The sequence below is a fragment of the Papaver somniferum genome, chromosome 11 (genome assembly GCF_003573695.1).
Source record: "Papaver somniferum cultivar HN1 chromosome 11, ASM357369v1, whole genome shotgun sequence".
NCBI classification, from domain to species: domain Eukaryota; kingdom Viridiplantae; phylum Streptophyta; class Magnoliopsida; order Ranunculales; family Papaveraceae; genus Papaver; species Papaver somniferum.
Genome location: NC_039368.1, coordinates 110,544,243 through 110,569,383, shown reverse-complemented (window position 1 = coordinate 110,569,383; position 25,141 = coordinate 110,544,243). Strand labels below are relative to the sequence as shown.

At 38.5% G+C, this 25,141-nt stretch overlaps 1 pseudogene; it reads left to right on the top strand.

Moving 5' to 3' along the window:
- Positions 1-2,842: 2,842 nt before the first annotated feature.
- Positions 2,843-2,942, top strand: LOC113325478 (annotated as a pseudogene).
- The last annotated feature ends 22,199 nt before the right edge of the window (positions 2,943-25,141 follow it).

Below are 25,141 nucleotides of genomic sequence, written 5' to 3'. Positions count from 1 at the left end.
GCCCTAAGAATGACCTAATATCTTTTACGGTTTTTGGGACCTGTAGAGTCTTAATAAGGTCAATTTTGGCTTTGTCTACCTCTATACCCTTTGAAGAAACGATGTGCCCTAAGACAATTCCTGATTCAACCATGAAATGGCATTTTTCCCAATTAAGCACTAAATTCTTTTCCTTACACCTAGTCAACACTAATGTCAAATGATGCAAGCACTCATCAAAAGATGAACCAAACACTGAAAAATCATCCATAAAGACCTCTAAAAACCGTTCTACCATATCAGAAAATATGCTCATCATACAACGCTGAAAAGTCGCAGGGGCATTACATAACCCGAAAGGCATGCGTCTATACGCAAAGGTACCAAAGGGACAGGTAAAAGTGGTTTTCTCTTGGTCTTCTGGGGCAATAACGATCTGATTATAACCGGAGTAGCCATCTAAGAAGCAATAGTGACTATGTCCAGCTAATCGCTCTAGCATTTGGTCGATAAAAGGAAGGGGAAAGTGATCCTTCCTTGTGACCTTGTTCAATTTCCTATAGTCAATACACACACGCCATCCCGTGGTCACTCGGGTTGGGATTAATTCATTATTATCATTCTGGACTACAGTGATACCTGATTTCTTGGGGACAACCTGAACAGGGCTGACCCACTTACTGTCTGAAATTGGGTAAATAATACCCGCATCTAACAACTTAAGCACCTTTTTCGAACTACCTCTTTCATGTTAGGGTTCAGTCGACGTTGCATCTCCCTAGAAGGTTTGGAGTCTTCCTCTAAATGAATCTGATGCATACACACAGTAGGACTTATACCCTTAATGTCTGTATAGTCCACCCTAAAGCTTCCTTATTGTCTTGAAGTACATTTACTAGCCTACTTTCCTGATCACTATCCAAATCGGAAGCTACAATCACAGGTAAAGTCTCAGATGGGCCTAAAAACACATACTTTAGAGTATCGGGTAGTGGTTTAAGGTCCAACTTTGGGGGCTCTTCTAAAGAAGGAATTAGGGTAGTCTCAGAAACTGGTAACGGTTCGAACCTAGCTTTCCATCTATCAGTGTCTAACACAGGGGTAGAATCTAATAGAGCATTCACTTGTTCAATAGTGCTATCGTCATCAAAATCTAAACCAAAATGGGATAGACAACTTTCTAATGGGTCTTCAGACAAAATGTTTGGTAATGACTCTGAACTAAGGCTTCTATCATGTTCACCTCTTCAACACATGTGTCATCTAGCTCATGAGGTAGCTTACTGACATTAAAAATGTTCATCTATAGTCATATTACCAAAAGATAAACTCATCACACCATTTCGACAGTTAATGATCGCATTAGACGTAGCTAAAAATGGGCGACCTAAAATCACAGGTATCTGGTTCTCTGGGTCAGGGACAGGTTGGGTATCTAGGACCACGAAATCCACTGGATAAATAAACTTGTCGACCTCAATAAGACATCCTCGATAACACCTCGAGGATTTTAACAGACCTATCAGCTAACTGCAGTGTATCTGAGTAGGTTTCATTTCACCAAGTCCTAGCTGTAAGTATACATGGTACAGTAGTAGTTCACACTGGCTCCTAAGTCAAGTAAAGCTTTTTCTACCCGGAAGTTACCTATTGTACAAGCAATGGTAGGAGAACCTGGGTCTTTGTACTTTGGAGTTGTGGTGTTTGAATGATTGAACTTACGTGACTAGCTAAAAAGGCTTTCTTATGGACGCTAAGTTTTCGCTTTCGCGTACACATATCCTTAAGGAACTTGGCATAAGCAGGAATTTGCCTAATTGCATCTAATAAAGGAAGGTTTATGGTAACTTGCTTAAAAACCTCCAATATGTCATTAAAGTTCGATTCCTTCTTTGTTGGTACTGAGGAGGAAATGGGGCTCTAGGCATAGAATCAGACCTCTCAGGAACTGAGTTGGCATCATCAGAAATTTTATCAGTTTCCTTAGCTAGTGGTCTGAGGGGTGAACTACAGTATGTTCACTATCGGGCATGGTTACCTGATTGTCTACTATTCTACCACTCCTAAGGGTTCTAATAGCATTCAATTGATTCGATGGTTTTGTACCTACTTCATGAACTCCTCTAGGATTGGGATTAGTCTGACTAGGGAACCTACCATTATCTCTCTCACTTAAGGTCTTAGCTATTTGGCCGACTTGAAGTTCTAACTTAGCAAGGCTCTGAGCATTAGTTTGAAAATTCTGCTTGGTTTCCTGTTGAAAACTAACATGGCTCTGTGCTAACATTTCCTGAGTTTTTGCTAACATCTTAATAGATTCCTCTAAGCTAGTCGTTTTATTTTCTGGGCCTGATGTATTCCTAGTGTAGCCAAAACCTGGGGGAGCATTAGAATTATTAGACTGACCCTGACTCTGGCCCTTAGACCATGAAAAGTTCGGATGGTTCTCCAACCAGGATTATAGGTTTCTGAATATGGGTCAAACTTCTGACGATTATCAAACCTAGTGTTATTATATAGAGCATTGGCTTTCTTCATTATTCTGGCCTTCCCAAAAGGCTCCAATCTACCACTAGTGTTACCCACTTCTAAAGCTTCTAACCTTTTCGCTATAGCAGCAATTTTGGCATCTGATTCATAGCCTCCTTCTACCCTATTAACGTTTCCTATGCCGAGAAGAATTGTTTTATGGGGTCCCCTACTACTTTCCCATTATTGGATCTTTTCAGCGACTTCATGCAAATATGTCATCGCGTCATCAACTGTTTGGTTCTCAAATCCACCAGTACACATAGATTCTACTATGGTTGTGGTGGGATAATCTAAACCCTCATAAAGGATCTGAACTAACATAACATTCTCTAAACCATGATGAGGACATTGGGCTAATAAATCATTGAACCTTTCCAAATACCTATACAAAGTTTCTCCCTCCTGTTGAGAAAACGTGCAGATTTGCGTCCTAATAGACGATGTTTTGTGCCTAGGGAAAAACTTGTTCAAAAAGGCAGATGTAAGTTGTTCATACGTTTCGGTTGACCCGGAAGCCAAACTATATAGCCGCGATTTAACTTTATCTTTCAGGGAAAAGGAGAATAACCTAAGTTTCAAAGCATCATCATCTAAGTTTATAATCCTGAGGCTACTACAAATTTCCTCAAAGTCCCTAACATGGAAATATGGGTTTTCATTTTCTTTCCCTAAAAAGATTGGGAGCAGCTGTAAGATCCCAAGTTTAAGTTCATAAGTTGCTTCCGTCTCAGCTAACCTGATACATGAGGGACGAGTAGTCCTAGTTGGATTCAACAAATCTTTCAAAGTTGCCATTTATGGCACTATCGGAGCAACAGGGATTCTCTCCTCAGTCAAAGGACGTTCAAAAACAGACTCTTCAAAAGTCGGACTCTCTAGATTAAGGTAATCGAGACGCTTCGAACTACTAGGTTTCTCTTTAAAAAATCTACCTAGTGCGTCTCTTTTACGTTCAGGCATACAATAAAATTTTCTAAATTGAAAGGGTAAGCAAACACAGATCAAGGCCGACTCAACCAAATCAAACCTATTGATTTCTAGCAAACAAAAAGCATGATGGCTCCACTTAGATTGTTTCTAGTCCAGCTTCTAATCCTTCGAACGGGAATTCGTTTCAATTTAAGCAAACCCCTATGGAATCAATCCGAGTTAAAGTAATTTGAATAGAGGCGAGGGAAGCTCGGTGGAGCTTTGATACCCAAGGCCTCACCGGTATTACAAGGCGGCGCAGTCACGCATTCAATTTACAGAAACCGTCAAGAACTTCGAAGTATGCTTAAAAGAGCAACCAATATTTTTCGAATGACTTTCCTGTTAAGCTCGTTACCCTATCGGTCTCGTTCTAGTCAAAATTTTAGGCTTAGGTTCGCGTAGGTTACGTGTTCCTAAAGCGGGCAAGAAGAGAACGGTGATGAAATCCGAACCCTTATCTTGTATGGCCAGGCCTTGCCCTTTACTAGAAAAATAAATGTCTGTATTCAGTCCTCAACATATATGCATACGAAGGAGTCCAGTAACTCGCTGACAGGAGATTCGCGAGTGTTTAGAATCTTACCTCCCGTTCTAGACGGGGGATGAATCGGTTGTAGTCGCCTCGGGCCACTGACTCCGATGTCAAGTGTACAAACCCAAGGTGCAGAGACAATATCGTAATTGTCCTCCTTATCTGCAAATAGTTTATATTTAAAGTACCCTTCCGTAGGATAATAAAAAAATAATGTATCAAAGTCCAAAAGTCCAAAAAGAAAAGAAAAATTACAAAAATAATAAAACCTAATATAGTTTTATTTTAAAAAAAAAAAGAAAATAAATAAACCCTAAACTAAAATTGTCTAAAATAAAATTGTATTCTTTTCTGTTCTTTTTGCTTTAATCTTTAGCTCCAAGTCTTTATGAAATCACCAAACTCTTTGGCTTAATTTTCTTTATGATCCAGAACCTGTAGACACAAGATAAATATCCAAAAACATAAAAAAGAACAAAAATAATAAAAAATAAGAATAAAATAAATCCAAAACCCTAAAAACTTGTCCGCGTCGGCGGCGCCAAAAATTGATGTAGTTTTTATAGTGGTAAGTAAAGTATCGTTCGCTCGGACTTTTTAAAGATTTTGATTTCAGACTTAATTTTGATTTCATTTAATGTTACGAGACTCAGGATTCCACTAATAAATTCATTCATGCGATTCATATATTTATTCTAGACAATTATAGCTCAAATAGAGTATTGACTTTGTTTCTTTGCCAAGGTAGAGTTTTGAAAAGCTACGACTGTAAATCTAAAGCATGGGATATCAAAAGACTTAACCTAAATATAACCCATCAATTGAAATCACAACTGTTCAATAAAAACCATAAAACAATTAATAATCCATGCAAAAAGTCATGAAAGAATTAAATATAATTACCACACGCATGAAATATGGCTTCCTCCATCATCCCACTGTTGGGGTTTAGCTCCTCATATCAAAAACACGCACAAAATAATAATCCATAGCTCAAAAAGGTGTTTTATTGAAGAAATTGTGTAACACAGTGATTTGCAACGCTGTAAGGTTGTTACAGACGTCACTGTTACAAGCTTCTAAGACTGTAGAAGAACGATAGTTTTCTAGTGTAACACAACTGCGACTGTCTCTTTATGTCCAATGTTCTTCGTTTTCTCCTTCTTCAGCAGCAGCAGAGAACACCTCTGCAAGTCTTCTTTCTTCAATTCTATGGCTTCTGATCGGACCTCTAACTCCCATCCCATTCGTAGACCTCAAAAAAACCTATATATACACAACAGGTCGATAAATCTCCCAAGAAATCTTCGATTATTTTCTTCTTCTTCACGGCCAAGTTACGGATATTTTCTTTCCTTCTAAACTCTCTTTGCGTCTTATGTTACCTTGTTTATCTTAACCTTCCTGTTAGAATGGAATTGTCGAAGTTATACTGTCCACAACCCCTACGTAACTTCCAAGAATAGGCTTAAACAAAGATCACGTAAAAACTTTCTTCCCTGTTTTCTCCAAGTCGCGAAAATCTTCCTTTGTTTTCGATTCTAACATACCTACCCATCCCGTTTGAATAGATCAAGCCCAAACCGAACCATATATGTGAGAAAATCCGAGTTAATTCAGCCCAAATCTTTCCCAGAAGCTCAAACCCGAGAAAACTCATTCCACAGTGTTGTCGAGACCAACTATCCAACCCAATTTACACCATCAAATCTCTTATATTATCTCTGTTTATCCCGTTATTGTCCATCCAAACTATTTCCGTTGATTAAATCTCTTCAGAAATCCCTCCGAAATCCAACCCTAATCTGCCAGTTTAAGCTCAAACTTTCCCGCCAATTTCAAGACTCAAAAGGTAGGGTATGACCTCCCCTTATCCTGTTCCGATGTGCCAATAGTAGCTGGTGGTGAATAGTAAAGAGGGTGGCCCTTATCAACTGAGTGCCCCTTAGTAATTGAGGTGTCCCTTATTTAAATGAGGGGTGCCTTTAGTAATTTTCTCCCACAAGCGCAAATACCACTTTTCGAGCCGAATTCTACGTAAAAGCTTATTTCTCCAAAAACACCTACAAAGACATAAAATAACCAAATAAGTACCAAATCGAGCACTAACAATATATACAATTGAGATCAAAATAGACACATAAATGCGTCTATCAGTAGGAGATAAAATAGATAGACTTTTGAGTGACAGATAAGTTCAAGTATTCACACACCTTTTTGTCGAGAAGTTCCACCGGTTCCTTGAGTAGTTCTTCTTCTTGTATGATGAATCGCCATGAAGTCCTTGAGCTCAACTACACTTTCTATCCTAGTCCGAGACTTAGCTATAGTAGACTAGAAATCAAGACTTATAGTTTTGATCACTAGCATTAACAAACATGCTTGAGATAGCAACGCATGCGAGTTCGACCGAGAAATGCTCTAACAATCTCCCCCTTTGTCAAATTTAGTGACAAAACTATCAATACATATGGAATACAAAAAACATAAAGAAACTTTAGTAGCTCCTATTCCACATGTCTAATCTTCAACATTCCTCTAAATCTTCGTCACTTCCAAGTACTCCAATGATCCCAAAGGTTGTAAGTTTAGCATCACCGTTGTTGAAGATCCGTAGCTATATTAATGAGAAAGCATCGATCTCGATCATTGTTATACAGTGTCATAGTATTATTACATAGTGTCAAAGTCCAGTTGTATCACAACTTCAACAATAAAACTATGGTGATATGTATCACTCCCCCTTAGTCAATACTCCATCTCACATGGAAACCACTCCCCCTTACACAATGATCTGAAAACCATATGTATTTGTAGTGTGAACTACATATTAATTCTCCCCCTTTTTGTCAATAAAATTGGCAAAGGTACAAGAACGGGATCATAATGAAATTTCCGTAAGAGACATTTCATGACTAATAGAAAATACATACCATCTAATTTAGATGTAATCATATAGTCGAAGCTAATAGCATTCATCAAGGAGTTTAAAGATACAAGATAACCCCTTTAAAATTCCACAGCCGCACACCCCTCAAGATATGACCATTAAGCATAAGTTCAAAAGAACTCTCCCCAATTTGATTTCATTCCCAAGGGAATAACAAGAGCGACCTTAATTTCAAAAGAAAGAAGGATTTTTATTGGACACAAAAAACCATGAGAATGATTTTCTATATCCAAAAACTCAATCAAATTAATCACAAGTAAACCCATGATTAATTCAATCGGAACGCGCAATCAAATTAAACACAAAAGTGATCAACTTAATTGATTATGCTCGACATAAAAGAACTTACGGAGCATACGACTAACATAACCATTAGAAAATGAATAGGATAGTCGTTCATATACTCAACATAAGAGGAATCTCATGAAGTATGAAAATACTCAACTAGATTAATTAAAAGAGAACCCATAATTAATCTAATTGGAATACACAACCAAACTAATTACAAAAGTAATCAATTTAATTGTAATTTGTTTTGCTCGACATAAAAAGACTTAAGGAGCAATAACTAAATAACCAAACAAGATGATTATTTTAGTTCAAGAATGCTCAACATAAAGTAACCTTACGGAACAACCAACAAATCTAATCAAAAATTAATCAACTTGGTTGTATCATGCTCAACATAAGACACATTATGGAGCCTCACAGTATTACATAAAATATGGATCAGTGAAGATCAATACTGTGGAATACACAAGGATTCATTCTATCTTCCATCACTATTTGCATAACAATTTTTAATAGACATAATCCTTGAACACAATTTTTTTTAACATATCTTCCATCAAAGAATTGACAATATAGGCTTATATTTTGTATATATCAAATGTCTATTTATCCTTAAATCAATACATGAATACCGATCATGAACGACTTTACTTTTGACAAAATATGGGACAACATAGTTCACGGATGTAAACACCAATATCCCATAACAAATTGCAATATAACAAATCATAAAGATTAAATACTGCAAACCATCCTCCTCCAAATATTTTTAGAATTTAAACTAATAAACCTAAAATAAAAACAAGAAGATGAAAAATAATAGCTATGTGTAGTCACAATCATTGCTATTCGAGCACTAAGTATTCTTCCAACTAAACCAAAAATAAGACTTACTAGGCAGTAAACAAACTTTCATGATGCATTTCATTTACTTTGAAAATTCTTCTCATATTCCCTATATTCATCAATCTCATCTTCGATTAGATCAATCCTAGATTCAAGATTATCCACCTTTTCTTCAAGTCTCTTGGAAGAAGCTTCGAGTTCACTTTTCAGGGCACATACTTGATCCAAGACAAGATTCATGGTTAAAGAGAGCTTATCAAATTGTGAGATTGAAGGATTCTCATCAGACAATGAGGTACGTTTGTCATAACAAATCTCGTTATCGGAAGAATCAAAACGAATCTTCTTAGAGGGAAACAAAACAGTCCATACATCACTTTCTTTGCTTGAAAGATTAGATGAGGACATGATATGGAAGATAAATGAAATGATCATCTAGAAGAGGAGAAACTTCATTTTAAAAGAATGAAAATGAAGAATTTATTAAAACGACCTTTTACCAAACCCTAACAGAATTAGGTTATCACCAGAAAAAGTCTTTTAAAGAGTCAGAAACCGTACATGAACAATAACGGTAGAACAAAAGCCAAAAATAGAGAATTAACAGACACATTCCAACACAACCCTCTCGAAAAATCATGATTCTTGCCTAAGAGGGATAGACGAAAGAATCATGAATAACAAGATTAAAAATCATAATCAATCCAATCCAATATAGGACTGGGATATGTCTCGTGAGGGGAGGAATTATTCGTTAATCCAAGTTTTTTCTTATTCCTTAGAAAAGAAGAGTTATGCACATCATTCTTTTCCCTTTTAATCACAGTTTTGAAGAACTTGATTGTTGATTTGTGAAAATCCTGCACCGTTCTAGAAATCACTTTTTGAGGGGAAAAGGATTTCACGGGAGATTTTTTCTTCTTCTTCTTTTGCACACATCTTGAGCAGGATTGCTTTTGATCATTCGTGCTAAGATGATCCTGATTTTTACACAAGGAAATCGAGAGTTTCGGTAGCATCTTGTGTTTTTCTGTATCACCCTTGTTATCAAGATGACTGGAGAGTGATAATAATCGGGTGACATTTGCTGACACGGCTTACGAGACACAGTCGTAGTTATTCGACATGTCGTATGAGAATCACGATTGTGATTTTGAACAAAGAGATTAAGAGAACAATCAAAGATTTCATCCTCAGGAAAATAATCAAGAGTATTCATCCATGCTTTAGTTATCTTATTCACCTTAGTATCTGGACCATTGGAAGTATGCACACTTTTACAGCACACGAAACCAGTTTCACTAGTACAGTTTTTCAAAACTCTCTTATCCCCCTTTTTGATTGATTGAACCTCTTTTTGAGACTTTCTTTTACTTCGTCTAAGAATTTTCTTTAGCTGTTGTATAAACCGAGACAACGTAGAAATAAAGCAATTCTCATTTTTCTTATCAATCAATTTAGGACGGTGAGATTTTCCATCAGGAGTAGTAACATGATTTCTAAACATGTGATGTTTATCTCTTGATTTAAGTTCGCAATCGAAAATTTTAAGCTTCCCAACAAGCGTATTTCGCGAAAGAGTATCAAGGTTATTTCCCTCAATGATGGCATGTTTTTAGATTCGTATTTAGATGGCAGCGATCTGAGAATCCTCATCACAATTTCCCTTTCAGGAATAGTCCTACCCAATGCATAGGATGCATTAACAATTTCAGATATTTTGTGATAAAATTCATCAAATGACTCTTCTTCTGCCATATGAAGGTTTTCCCATCAGGAGTTAAGGTTTTGAAGCCTAGCTTCCTTTTCGCTGGTGTTACCTTCAAATACAGTTTCTAAAGTATCCCAAGCATCTTTAGACGTGGAGCATGAAGCCACATGGTGTCGAAGATCTGGGGTAATGGCATGCATGATGGCATTCAAACCGTCGGAGTTTTTCTTTGCAGCAAGTGACTCAACAGCAGTATATGTACTGATGTTTTTAGGCATGGTAGCATTTTCAACTATAACGACGGGAACCTCATAGCCATTAACAACATAAACCCATGATTGGAAATCACGCGATTGAAGAAAAGTACGCATATCAATTTTCTACCGTAGGTAATTTGAGCCATCGAAGACTGGTGGTACGTTTACTGAGATAGCACAACTGTCCATAGAGTCAGATCGCTACAAACACAGACTTGTAACGTCTTGAACGTGTTTGCCTGCTCTGATACCAATTAAAAAAGCGGGGGTCTAACAACACCACCCAATATTCGCTTAGCAATCTGTATGGACAAACTCGAATATACTTTTAAGAGAATCAACAAGACCCAATCAATTAAAAGTACACAACGAGTTTATATATCTCTCTCTCTCTCTTGATTTGATTTCCTCAAACAGAAACTGCGAGTACTAATCAAATACAAGGAATAACTTGGATGGTACCAAAGACCAATATCCAAGGATCAATCAATGACAATCAACAACCAAAGGTTGGATTACTCTAATTGATGATCTAACACACAACCTGTATTATTTCAATTATAAAGATAAAATAATATAATGCGGAAACTGAAATAACACAGACACCAGAAATTTTGTTAACGAGGAAACCACAAATGCAGAAAAACCACGGGACCTAGTCCAGATTGAACACACACTGTATTAAGCCGCTACATACACTAGCCTACTCCAAGCTAACTTCAGACTGGACTGTAGTTGAACCCCAATCAGTCTCCCATTGATCCAAGGTGCAATTGTACTCCCTACGCCTCTGATCCCAGCAGGATACTTCGCACTTGATTCCCTTAGCTGATCTCATCCACAATTAAGAGTTGCTACGGTCCAAAATCGCAGGCTTTGACAATAAACAAATCTGTCTCACACAGAAAAGTCTATCAAAGGATCAATCTGTCTCCCACAGAAAAACCCTAAAGTTTTTATTCCGTCTTTTGATAATAATCAAGGTGAAAAGGAAACAATTGATAATCCGGTCTTGTATTCTCGAAGAAAAGCCTAGATAAATCAATCACCTCACAACAATCTTAATCGTATGGTAGCGAAACAAGATGTTGCGGAATCACAAAAAATGAGACGAATATTTTTATGACCACTTTTTATATCTTTCCTATCGGAGATATTAATCTCAAGCCAATCAATCTGATTGTACTCGTATGACAGAAGATCCAAGATCAGATCACACAACTACGATAAAAGTAGTATCGGTCTGGCTTCAGAATCCCAATGAAGTCTTTACGTCGTTCACCTGGTTTTATAAGAAGAAAACCAAATGTTAAAGGAGAAACGACTCTAGAACGCAAACTAGTATCACACGTGAAGTGTGGGGATTAGTTTTGCAGAGTTGCTAGATGTCCCCTTATATAGTCTTTCAAATCAGGGTTTCGCCTTAGTCACAAAGCAAACAATATCCACCGTTATATGAAAACCTGATTTAGATTCAAGTTAATATTTCTCAACCGTTAGATCGAAAACTTAGCTTGTTATACACAAATGAAATGCACGCTTCTAGGTTTGTTAACCGTACCCAAACGTGTACATTGTTGGTTCAAAAATAGTTAACCAAAAAGTTAGCCATATGAGAATTTCATACCAACCATATTCTTCTTCACCATAACTAGTTCAAATGACTCAAATGAACTAGTTAGAGAGTTGTTCAATTGCAAGGAAATCTTATGTACTACACAAGACACAATTGAAGCAAAGATGATTTGATTCACTCGAATCGTTTCATGAACTTTATAGCCACGGTTTGCAAATTGCATTCCTTAATCTTTATAAGTTTAAGTTCAGAAATCATCTTCAGATATATAACCTTCTTAAGTTCGCACACTAGGTTCGCGGACTTAAGCAACCGGGCAGAGTTTACAAACTCCAGCAGAAAATCTCGGCAAAGAATTTCCACCGGTTCGTGGACTGGTACTCACGTAACAAGTTTGTCAACTCCAACAGAATTTCTCGGGATGATAAGTTCGGAAGTTCGCAGACTGAGTTGGTGGACTTAGAAACAAGCCATTCTTCCGGTTTCTCTTGATCAACAAAGTTCGCAAACTTTGGTTCAAGGGATATGACTTATGCACATATGTGTTTCCACAACAGTACTTATGTCCATCATTGGTTATGTAATCTAAACTCTCATTCCAAACATTGAAACATTCTTAGAGGACGTTATACAGTTGTTACACCATTTCTCGTCAAATTTTTTTTCAAAGTGATTGAAACATATCATGACTTATGTCACTAGGTAAAGATAAACATGGTCGAAGCGAAACGCTTAACAACACATATTTCGAGATATAGATAGGCGAGGTATACTCGGCTCGAAATACCAAATGTGTATAATCTAAGTCTATATATAGCATACGACTTTTTATCTCAAGAAGTAGGAGATAGAGTAGATAGACTTTTGAGTGACAGATAAGTTCAAATCTTCACATACCTTTTTGTCGAGAAGTTCCACCGGTTCCTTGACTAGTTCTTCTTCTTGTATGATGAATCTCCATGAAGTCCTTGAGATCAACTACACTTTCTATCCTAGTCCGGGACTTAGCTATAGTAGACTATAAATCAAGACTTATAGTTTTGATCACTAACATTGACAAACATGCTTGAGATAGCAACGCATGCGAGTTCGACCGAGAAATGCTCTAACACACATGTCTGCGATGGTGTCACGGACAAGATTATGTCGATATTTGAGACCTACCTCATTCGCTTAATGTAAGGCATGATCCCCAAAACAAACCATATCCCTGTTACAGGAGGCACATACACTATTATCATAAAATAAGGGGATACCTAAATGGTAATTCATCACAACACTGAATCGTCTTGCACCAACTATCTGGTTAAGCCCTTCGATAGGTAGCGCCTTGAGAAAATCCCGCGCATGACTAGCCTTGTTACAATGCCAAAGCGCACTATCCCGCCTACTCACTGCAAATTTGGTGGGTATCTCCTTCATGAAAACGTCAAAACACTTAATTGCCAAAGTCTTCATGGGATGGGGGGCAGTTAGATCAACATTGGCACAAGGAACACACACACTCGAAAACAGCTCAATAGCACGAAGAAAACCAATGTTGGCCTCTTGAAGAGAGGTGTTACGAAGAATAATGGCTTGGAGAGGTTGAGTTTGGATGTGTGATGCTAAAAAACAGTAGTGTAACGCATCAACATAAAATAGTGCCCGAGGCCACCAAATCTAAGCGGCAAGGAAGCAATACGTTGTTGCAACAAGCCCCAACCAGGCCCATCATTCGTAACAATATGCAGCAGGTGCTGAGACAAATGAGAGTCAAAAATAACTTGAGATTCGATCAAGTATTCCGGCATGGTTGTCCTCATAGAAAAATATAGCTTAGACACACCAACACAACTTCTCAACAAATGCAACTCACGCTGTGGGTCTTCCAATTTCTTCACTTTGTCCATCAAAGCCGTAGTCTTAAGTGCCCTAATACGTACCAGATCACTACATAAATCATGGTCTAGGCTGACCGGCCCCACAACAACTTAACACCCCTCGCATGTAATGCCACTGTGGACGTCCTTCTAGGATAAGAACTTGACGCTGTTAAAGGGGGTTTCTCGGGGTATTACGTCAGATTATGATGCCATCAGATTTATTCGGCTAATTTTTCAGCGGATACCTTGACAAAAAGAGGGTGTTTCCTTGAATATGAAATTGGCATGCACTATGGTGGAAGATCACATTTTTTGATTTCAGTGGAACACCCACATGTTACTTATTATAGATTCATATAGTTTATAAGTTTTTGGGGCTTTATGTCTCTTTTTTTTGTAAACTTGTCTTGTAAATTTTATTATATATTAATATAATTTTTTGACTTATCAAAAAAAATCGGGAGTATTATGTCAGCTCGTGACACACTATTGGGAAGGGATTGGGTATATCCACTGGATTCGTCGCCCATGGAAAGCCTATGTGATTCTCGTTTTCTCTAGGAAATTATGAATCTAAGCTGATTATTTTCTTTCTTCAGGGAAAGATTTCTTCACTGCAGTTCCCACGTGCACGTCACATCCTCTTGCCTCATTTGGTTGTCGAATAACATGGAAAAAGTTGCATCAGTGCTCTCGTGGCTGGATAAGTTGTTTGAGTGGCCATTTCGTTCAACCGGTTTCCTAGTCGAATTGATATTTCCAATCCGATTATTGATCCATCGCCGCTTGAGCTTGCTACTCGGCTTCAGCCATCTTTCGATTCACAATCTCCTGATCTACGAGTGGTGCCTCATCTTCTTTTGTGTCTGATGCCATTAGTCCATATTAGGGAATGTTTCTCGCAACTGCTTCACTATCTAACAAGACTAGCATCTTGTTTGTTTGCAGCTGACTCGGCGTCTGGATCTGAGTCAATCTCTGACTCGGGCCGAGTCAGCAGTCAGACCGTTTGTTTTGCATTTTGAGTCAGATCTGACTCAACCTATGACTCAGACATAACCCCTAACTCGGACCCATTTGAGTCAGGTAACAAAATACCCATGACTCACGGGACCAAACCACTGACTCACATTTTTCGAGTCAGATGAGTCAGATCTGACTCAAAACAAACATATCGAGTCAGATCCAGATAAGTCAGGTGATTTCAATCAGATCCAGATGACTCAGATGAGTCAGGAGTAAACAAAAATAGTGTAGATTCGGCTCTTCATTGTCTGGCATCATATCCAGCATTGGCATATTTGCCTCAAAACTGGATTGCTCTCTTGCGATGATGTTAGTCCTTCTTATAATCTTTCTCCTCCTACAGTCCGACTTTGTAGATTCCTCGTTGATGCCGATGTACTGGCCGTCAGATTGCGCCGATGTATATTCTCTCGAGTAAGACCTACGTCCAAATAAAAACGTAACACCTCACTTCGATCTATCTTGGTAAGAAAATAAACGAGAAAATAAGATTATTTTTTGTCTCATACTAACCCCTAGGTATGACAGTATTCCTATGATTGTTAGCTGAACAATATAATGTTTCAATACGCCTAGAGCTATCTCTATGCCAAAGTATTTTTTGTGGTCCCAACAATTTTTGGAAAAGACATCATAGTTGACAGTTAACTTCAAGAGACAATCGAAACTGCTTCATATCCCCCAAATTTGTCCATCACGGCACTTAATACACACACACAAATAGGCCCCCTTATTTTCCCATACACCATCTTACTTGCTGAATCAATGGCCAACATCAATGCCACCTAAACATCAGGGGTTAATCCAGTTGGTCAGGAGCCTGACTCTCAAGTAGGAGGTCAGCGGATCGAGTCTCCGCTCAAGAGTTTGGAGATCTCATGAAATACTCCTCTTACGTAAATCTAGTTTAAGTTTTTATTCTTAACGTATCTTGTTTCGTATTAAAAAAATGTCACCTAATGGAGGAAGGGGGTGGGGGAAGTGTAACAGCTTCGAGCGAAAATACACGATTCTTAATATTCCCATGCAAACAAATTGACATTATCGTACATACTCCGATGACCAGAACAAATTAACTTTAACACTATTGACAGGAAGTAATCCCTTACTTTGGATCTGAATTCCCTTCCCCCTCAAGATTGTTTTCTAAAGGAACAAATCGTTCAAATCTCATTAAATCTTCACTACTACTTTTGAAAAATCTTTTGAGCTTCTTTATACTAGTGACTCTATGGTTTTAACAATCTAATCAGACGAAAACTGTATGGAACGACACATTTTTCAGAAGAAGATCCAAAGGATTATGTAACGCAATGGGGAGGTAAGTTTACTACCAAAAACTGTTTGCTTAAACATGCCGGTGGTTTTATGTCATCACTACAAGGATTGAAATGCGAGTTTGCTATGCAAATACCAACTACTAGCTTCTCGCTCATCACGAAGAACTTATTTATCTTCGGAAAATTTCAAATATACCTTGGAGCTTCAAGATCATCTCCACAGTGCGATTTACCTAAAATCTTTCTAATAAGAACCATAACACGAAATTTTAAAAGATGAAACTTTCTAGTAAGAACATAAACATGGTTTTCAACCCTCAACACAATGGTAAACTTTAAAGTCGAGGCTCAAAAGCACTCTCAATCAAATGTCCTTGCTCACGTTGGAATTCTTTTTTAGCTTCAACAAGGATTAAACATGCCTTGGAGCTTCAAAGATATTCTAAACTACAAAGCAACACTCGACACTAAAACTTTTAAAAGATAGAGATGGAATTCCAAATCCAAACTAGTTATTTATTTTCGACCAAATACTCTCAAGCATATCAAAAATCACACTTATGCATCATGTAAAAGATATTTTCTAGCTCAAATGTAGATGCTTTGGAGCTTTAAAACCTATTCTAGTGATGAAAAACGACCACAAAGATACTCAAACGATATAAACCATCCATGTTCATAGCGCCAAAATCTAGTTGTAGAAGATCTAACATCCTACATCTAATATTCAAAGTGAAGATCATAAAGCAAGACAAGTAAAGAGAAGTATTAGATCAACGCAAAGTTGTATATGGTTCGAAATGTGATTACCTACGTTCACGTAGGTGGAAGATGAATGTTATTATGTTATCCCATTTACAACTCACTCGATTAGACTATGAATCTCTCAAGAACAACTCTTAGTCTTTTGTCTCCTTACCCTCACACTTACAGAACCTATTCTTTTTCTCAACTCAGCCCGGTATTTATAAGAGAGCTTGCACATACAACCAAACTCCATTGTAAATCATATCAATCAAAGTTGTTATGTTCATGTTCTTGAGTTGTGACCTGACCTTCTCGATGTGCAAACCCTGATGCCTCCTTTGTATATTCCGATATAATGGTGGTCCCGATTCGAGTCTTGAGTGCTTTGCAAGTTTTCTGACGTGGAGTCCCACACTGTTCTGATCTCCTGCTTACCTCGCACGTGTTGTGTGAGCGTTAATGCTCTATCATCCCTCAACTATTGATTCTCCCTTCGCCTCCCATATGTCGTACTTCTGGATAGATATGGTAGATATCTAGATTGATGTGTCTGAACCATCAGATATGTTCTGGTACTTCGCTTTTATCTTTCTTTGATGCTCCACTCCTTTGGATATAGACACATGTCCCTCCAATATTTTACCTCTACATTATTATTAGTGAATATATCATTGAGACACGAAGTTTTAAATTTGGGTTTTTGCGATCCAAAATCGTTTTTTTCCCTGCAAGGTAATGGTTGCTTACACATCTACCAATGGGTTATCACTAATTTATATCTCAAGTGAAGGTTACATTTATTCAAAAAAGGGTTATTAGTCACTGCATTTCCGAACAAGTCTCAACAAAAATCAGCATTTGACCAAAGTCAACTCAGATTTTTGGTTACCCATAGCCTACAGGCTACCTCCCACACTGGATGCTAACTTGATATAACCTTACTAATATGAACTGTATCGAGTAACCGGGTAATCTATCAGCATAACCAATTTGATACACATCTGGCATGAAAAGTTCCTATACATATCTGGAGTCCTATCGATACTGGTTTAGTTCTACAAATAACATACGATTCACTTGTTTGTTATTCATCCCCTAAAAGGAACATGTTAACCAGTCTATAATCTTTGTTTTCATTTGTTGGGTATCATGAGTAAGCCAAATAACCATAAATGAGACTGCAAAGTTGTCCGGTTCAGGGCATAAAGCAAAATCGAGAAAAAGGATAATTTTTCCATGCAGTTCAGTAAAATTTACTTCAATCGCCTAAGTAACCAATTCATATACACTAATACTAAATGAAATCAAAGAGGCATCATTTTTCTGGATGCCAAGGCAAAATGGTGGGCACACTGACGCACCTCGACGACACTCCAGGCAAACATAGCACGGAGACAATATCTGAATCTTCTCTATGGTCAGATGAATAAGGTTTAGCCCCTCCAAATGACAGAGAGTCAACTGGGACAATTCACTGTTGGGTGCAATAATCAAAAACAAAGAAAAATCAAATAAGCAAAAGTTATTGATACTTAGCTCCTTTATAATGGAATTGATCGATTGACGAAACGAACGAGCTTCTCATATCTCCACAATAGCAACAAGGCAAAACTTTGGAAAAACAGATGTGTCACGTGTTCAACACGTTTCCCTTAAGACATTAGCGCCCGGCTACACTCAAGAGTGATGCTATAGCCCTCACAGGACGGATATCTCCAGGATAAAACACCCTACTACACCTACTACTAGCATATGTAGTAGATGCTCAACTTGAGCTTGGCAACTCCGAAAAAACCGTTAAGGAAAATCGCGAACTTTTAAGAAACGCTATAAAATATTTTCATTTAGGGTCCCTCTAAAATATAGAGCAACCCATTTCCCATAGATTTTACAAAAGTAGTGAATTTCTTTATATAATGGAATAAAACAATTTAAGAAGTGGAAACACCACAATGTGGGACTAATAAGTTTATATAGTTTCTTAAAACTACTAAAAATTGGAAACTCCACAATGCGGGACTAAAAAGTTTCATTCACAAAATAAAACAATAAATTATAATTTTTTATTAAAACTTAAAAAAAAAAAAAAAATTTATTAATCGTTTTCCAACAATCCCCCACATGAATGAAAACTCAATAAAACATGAACACACAGATAGATCTTGGTAAATCAACATCCCAACCTCACGATCCAAACAGACTGATCGTGCAAGTGTTGAAATCATACTAGTCATTTCTACGTCCTCTCCCTCACACAAAAGTGTGTTGACCCCAGGGTCATACTGTGGATTGCATAAATCATAATAGTATTGAGAGCTTTCATATTTAGTTCTCACCTGGTGAGACTATAGGTATCTTTCACCAAAGTGAAAAAGCATGAACTAGTGAACCCTTAGTGACCTTTAGGTCCTAAGTTCCAGTAATACCAAAACCATCAAAACGAAAATCACATAAAAAGCGCAGGAAATACCATTTTAGGCAGAGGTGTCCATGAGGTCTTGAACCTTTGCTTAGTGAGATATTACCAGAATTACTTGCTAGAGACAGTGAACTATGTCTTGAACTGCTAGCATTTGATGTAATTCGCGATAACAACCACGGTTGATATCTCCAAGATTGCTGCCAAGCTCGTGCCGTTTTGTCCAATTTGGCCCTGGACATATCCTGTTTCTCAGAATGCTCTAGAGAATCAAAGCTCATATTCTCATAGGAAGCGGCCCACTTCCTCATTCAGATAGGTGAGTTTCCATAAAGAGTGTTACTGCTACACCCCACTTCAATCTTAAATTGAAACTATATAACTCATTAAGACTTCTTAAAAGTCATCCTTCACATGCAGTCACACTATCACGTCTACACCATAGGGAAGGGACAAAGAATAAAATTCTCTGATAGTGTTTACCTTTACCCACCATGAATTAGTTGTCTCATTCGAAACCTTGATCTTGGGATCTCCAGTCAGCAAGGTTGAGTATCCTTCATGGCAAGTTTAATTTATGAGCGTAAGCCCCATCCCCTTCGATGTGTTTCTAACAATCTCTTTGGATGAACCTTTCGTCAAAGGTTGCGCGATATTCTCCTTGGACTTTATCCAATCAATGGAAATAACGTCAATTGAGATTAGTTATTTTTAGCTTTAGCTATTATAGCTTGGCTAACACAGTATATAGATATAGCTGGCACAGGCCTATGCCAGAGAGGAATGTCTTCTAAAAAGCATCTTAGGCACTCAGCCCCCTCTCGTGCTTTATCTATCGCAATACTCTCAGATTCCATAGTGATTGAGAAATATATGTATGTTTGGAAATCTTACAAAACAAACCTTCCTGCTAGAGTAAAAACATATCCACTCGTAGACTTAAGACTCCTCTGAGTCAACTATCCAGTTTGCATCACAAAGTCTCTCAAGGACAGCAAGATACCTTTCATAAATGATGAGTGCCAAATATTGTATATATTTATCCCTTTTTGTTGGCATTTAACTCATCTTTTGTGCAGTAATTCTACATTTTATCCCATATTCTGTATTTTCATTATTTTCAAGAATAAATATTTTTCTTACTTAATTGTATATTTTTAGGTAATAAATAAAGATTGGATGAGTTGCGGAGCAAAAAGAGCAGAAAAGTAGTGAAAAGCCAGGAGGAATTACGCAAGGAAGCCGCGAAGAGTGATGTGCGGAAGACCAAAAAAAGGATAGAAATGGGCTTGAAGAAGAAAGTTGTTCTTAAAGAAGAAGTGGGCTCAAGGTTTTCCAAGACCAAACTCATTTCCCAAACCCATATTCTATACCCAAAAGCCTAAAACCCAAATCCATACCCGCTTGCGTCTTCAGCCGTCAGATCAGTTCTCAGAAGCATCCGACGGTCGCTCCCTTGCTGTGCATCGAAGTTTGATATCTCCGCCTTACACTACAGTACCTAACTCCATCAAGTACCGTTCGTTTCGTTGTATCTCTTCATCCGACGGTCGCTCATTGCCTGCCTCCGCATCGCCGTCAGATCCACCTACCATCTTCCCATCCATCGCTCCTTGTCGCAGATCATCAAACCTCGCTGCACCCGCCTAACACCCAAGTATCGAACACCCTATACCCCTAGCCAAACGCCCCCTAACCCAAAATCACTCGACCTCTTCTCCTCCATACCCTGTTGCAGACCACCACCACCTTCTACACATGCTCTGCCATCGCTACCACCACTCCCTATGCCACCAAATCACTCTACTCTACCTATAACCAAAAACCCATCATCACTATCACGTTTTACCTCTTTTTCATCAACTAATCTCCTCAATTTCTCATCTCTCATCACTGAAACCCTAGGTGAGAAATTGAAGATATAAGTTGATGTTAGAGCAGCAATTGGAGGAGGAGATGACCCAGGAGAAGCAGAAGAAGAGTGGGTCGACAATATGGAGTGAGTATCTCATCAAAATTAGGTAAACCAAATTTACCTAATTTTCTGTTTTTGGGGAAAAGGGGCTGTGAACCCTAAACTGATAATTGGGGGGTATAAATTTGTATTATGTGGTGTGTGTGAAACGCTCTGTGGATCTCTCTGGACTAGCCAGTAGAGAATTGAGACAATTTTTAGTTAGTGAATTTCAATTTCAGGTTTCTTATCAGTTAACAGTTGAAAGTTGCATATGTTGTGAGTTATCTTAAATGTTGCTAATTGTGTCTAAATTATCACATATGATGAATGTTATTGCTTTATCCATGTTTAGCATGAGCTAAACAGCATCAGGCCAAGGCTCAGCTGAAGCCTTGTGCACTGTCAAGTGATTAGAAGCTAGGATAGTTACCTCCTTGCCCTGTTTTGCTTGAGCAAATGGAAGAAACTAATGCTCATAGTGTCTGTGATTGATTGTTCTGTCAAAAGACAGTCAATGCTAGGGGCAAACTAGTGAGCAAATTAGTTCTCTCCCATTTCTAGATGTATGCATAGGACTTAACTCAACCTAGAAACATGTTATTTGATTAGGACACAAGGTGGATTCTAAGCTTTGGCTTAGCCACAAATCCTTTGCAATCACTTATAATTTCAGTTTACTTCCCTTGCTGTTTTACTTGTCTGTTTTTCTTGCTTTTTGAAGTTGCTGTGCACTGAAAATAGTGCACAAAATCCCCCTGCCCTTGGCTCTCAGCCTTGGTTCCTTGCTTTCCGCCTTAGTGTCTTGTGCTATGTCTCCATTGCTAGCTTAGGAAACTCTCTAGTTTGCTCCCACTCCCTGTGGACTTTCCCCTGCTTTCCTTCTATTCTATAAACTTGGCCTTGTATACTTGCAAGTTTCTGTGTGTCTTTGCCTGTCACACCAAGTTTTTGGCGCCGCTGCCGGGGAGTGGCAATGCCATCTGCTGTTACCTGAGCTGCTGCTGCTGCTGGTGCTTTCTCTGTTGCTGCTGCTGCTGGTGTTTTCTCTGCCAAGCCAAAGCCTGCTGCTGCTGTTGCTGCTGCTGCCAAGCCAACTGGGCTGCCAACTGAAGCTGTCAACTGGGCTCGCCTATTTCTGTTGCTGCCGGGCTTGTACAACCTCTGCTGCCGGGCTTGTGCAACCTTTGTTGCTGGGCTTGAACCAACTGAGCTGGGCTTAGTAACTTCAATTTCGCTGGGCTTGCCTTTGCTCCTGGGCTTCGCTGCAGATTCTGCTGGGCCTGTGTTGCTGAGTCACTTCAATTGCTGCTGGGCTTGAACGTGAGCTGCTTAGGACGATCATAAAGCCCAACTGGGCTGTGCAACTAAAAGGGGACTAAAAGCCTATTTTTGGGCTTCCCTCCAAAAAACAAGTAAGCCTAACCCATGAGTTAACCCACTTGGGCCTCATTTAAATTCAAATTCGGGGTTGTAATAATTAATTTAATTATTTATTTGGGATTGTAATAATTTTTATTTATTTTCTTTTTCTTTTATATTTGGGACTGTAATTATTTTTTTTGTTTTTTTTGTTTTTCTTTATTTTTCTTTTATTTTTATTTTTTCTTTTATGGGCTTGTCTTAATTATTATTATTGTTTTTATTTTCTTTTATGAGTTGTGCTAATTTATGCTAGGTTAAGTTCAAAAAAAATTTCAAAGCCCAATTTTAAACCAAAAAAACAAAAAAACAAAAACCAATTTTAAAGCCCAATTTTAAACCAAAATTCTAAAACCAAAGTCCCTTGTTAGTCCAACACCCATTCAAAACCAAATCTTCATAACCCTTGTGGGCCAAATTGTTTCCGATTGCTCTGTCTGACCAACATGTTAGTTAAGGTACCTACTAGGACATGATTGTGACCTACAGAGACCAGACAAACAGACTTGTTAGAATTAACCCAGACGAACCTATCGAAATTCTAAGTTCTGAGGGAGACAGTCCAGATCAACCAGAAACAATGGGAGAACCCCGTACCCTCAAGGATTATATGTACCCAACTAGAGCCAGTCAACCTTCTTGTATTTTGCTGCCCGAGGCTAATGGCCATTATGAGCTGAAATCAAGCACAATACAGATGCTTCCTATTTTTAGAGGTGTTGAGAATGAAAACCCGTACCACCACGTGAGAGAATTCGAGGAAATTTGTGGAACTTGCGTTTCACTCAAATGACAGACGAAACCCTGAAGTTAAGGCTTTTTCCTTTCTCCCTGAAAGATAAGGCAAAGGCCTGGCTCTATGCTTTACAGCCTCAATCCATCATGACATGGGATGACCTCATAAAGGAGTTTTTCAAAAAGTTTTTCCCGAACCACAAGACTGCGACAATTCGTCAAAGTCTGAATAGCTTTGTGCAATTAGAGGGTGAGACCTTAGCTAGATACTGGAGAGATTCAATGAATTATTGCTCCAATGTCCCCATCATGGTTTTGAAAAATGGAGACTTGTGCAAATTTTGTATGAAGGTCTAGATGTGTCCACCCGAACAACGGTTGAGTCGATGTGTAATGGTCTATTCGTAGATAAAACTGCTGACGCGTCTTGGGACTTCTTGATTGAAGTAGCTGAAAAGACGCAACAGTGGGAATCCATCCGTGAAACCAGAAAGACTACATCCGAAGCAAAGGCTTTTAGGATTGAAGCGGATTTTGAGGGAAGAGCAAACATGGCATCAATAGTTAGGAGATTAGAAGAGTTAGAACTACATAAAAATTCAAAACCTTCCACCACTACTCTCCGAGAACATGTCGCTTCGTCTGTTTGTGCTGCTTGTAACGACCCCAACCATCAATTCCAAAATTGTCCCGATTTGCTTGCAGTCCAGGAATCTAGGCTTGAACAGGCACATGCCATGTTTCAAAAACCAGAGCATAACCCTTATTCACAGACCTACAATCCAGGATGGAGAAACCACCCTAACTTTTCATGGTCAAAAGGACCCACTCAGGAGGACCATCTCAACCCAATCAGAGCTATCAAAACAATCAGGGATATCAGAACAATCAAGGTTATCAACACCCGAGAAACCCTCAACAACAATCAAACTCTCAACAACAATCATATCCTCAACACAATACCGACAAGAGATTATCCACCCTAGAGGAAATGTTCCAGAGTTTGATGCAAAGTCAGAAAAATCTAGATCAAAAGATGGATCAAATGTGAGAGAGAAAAGGGTAAACTTCCGAGCCAACCCCAACAAAATCCAAAGAGGATATTTCAAACAGGCACAACATCCTGCACTGAAACCTCACCCGATCAAGTCCATGCCATTACCACCCTCCGAAGTGGTAAAGTCATCGAGAACAACGTGGGCGAACCTAATGAATCTGATACAAATTCCACGCTGTCTCCACAACCCCAGAAAACCAAAGAATCTGAGCAAGTTGGAAAATCTGACAATTCTACTGCTGTGAATGTCCCTTTGCCAACTCATTCTCCTGTTGCCCCATTTCCTCAAAGATTGATCTATCAACAGAAAAGTACCCATTACAATGAGATGTTAGATCTGTTCAAGAGAGTCAACATCAACATTCCTTTTCTTGAAGCAATCAAGCAAATCCCTGCTTATGCCAAATTCCTCAAAGACTTGTGTACTCAAAAGCGCAAGCTCAATGTGCAAAAACGTGCTTTCTTAGCTGAGCAGGTGAGTTCCATCATTCTGAACAAAACTCCACCCAAGTTTAGGGATCCAGGATGTCCAACAATTTCTTGCACTATAGGAGAACACACGGTCAATAAAGCGTTATTAGACCTAGGTGCAAGTGTTAACCTACTGCCATATTCTGTTTATGAGCAGTTAGGTCTTGGGGAGTTGAAACCAACATCTATCACTCTACAACTGGCAGACCGATCTGTCAAGATTCCTCGTGGAGTGGTCGAAGACGTTTTGATCAAGGTTGACAAATTCTATTTTCCCGTAGACTTCATTGTCTTAGACACTCAACCTGTACAAAACCCAGACTGTCACATTCCTGTCATCTTAGGACGTCCTTTCTTGGCTACGTCCAACGCGATCATCAATTGCGTCGGAATGGAGTGTTGAAACTGTCTTTTGGTAACATGACGGTAGAATTGAATGTGTTCGATATTAGTCAACAACCTGTGAATCTTGATGATGATGATGTGCATGAAGTTAATATGATTGAAGGATTAATGCAA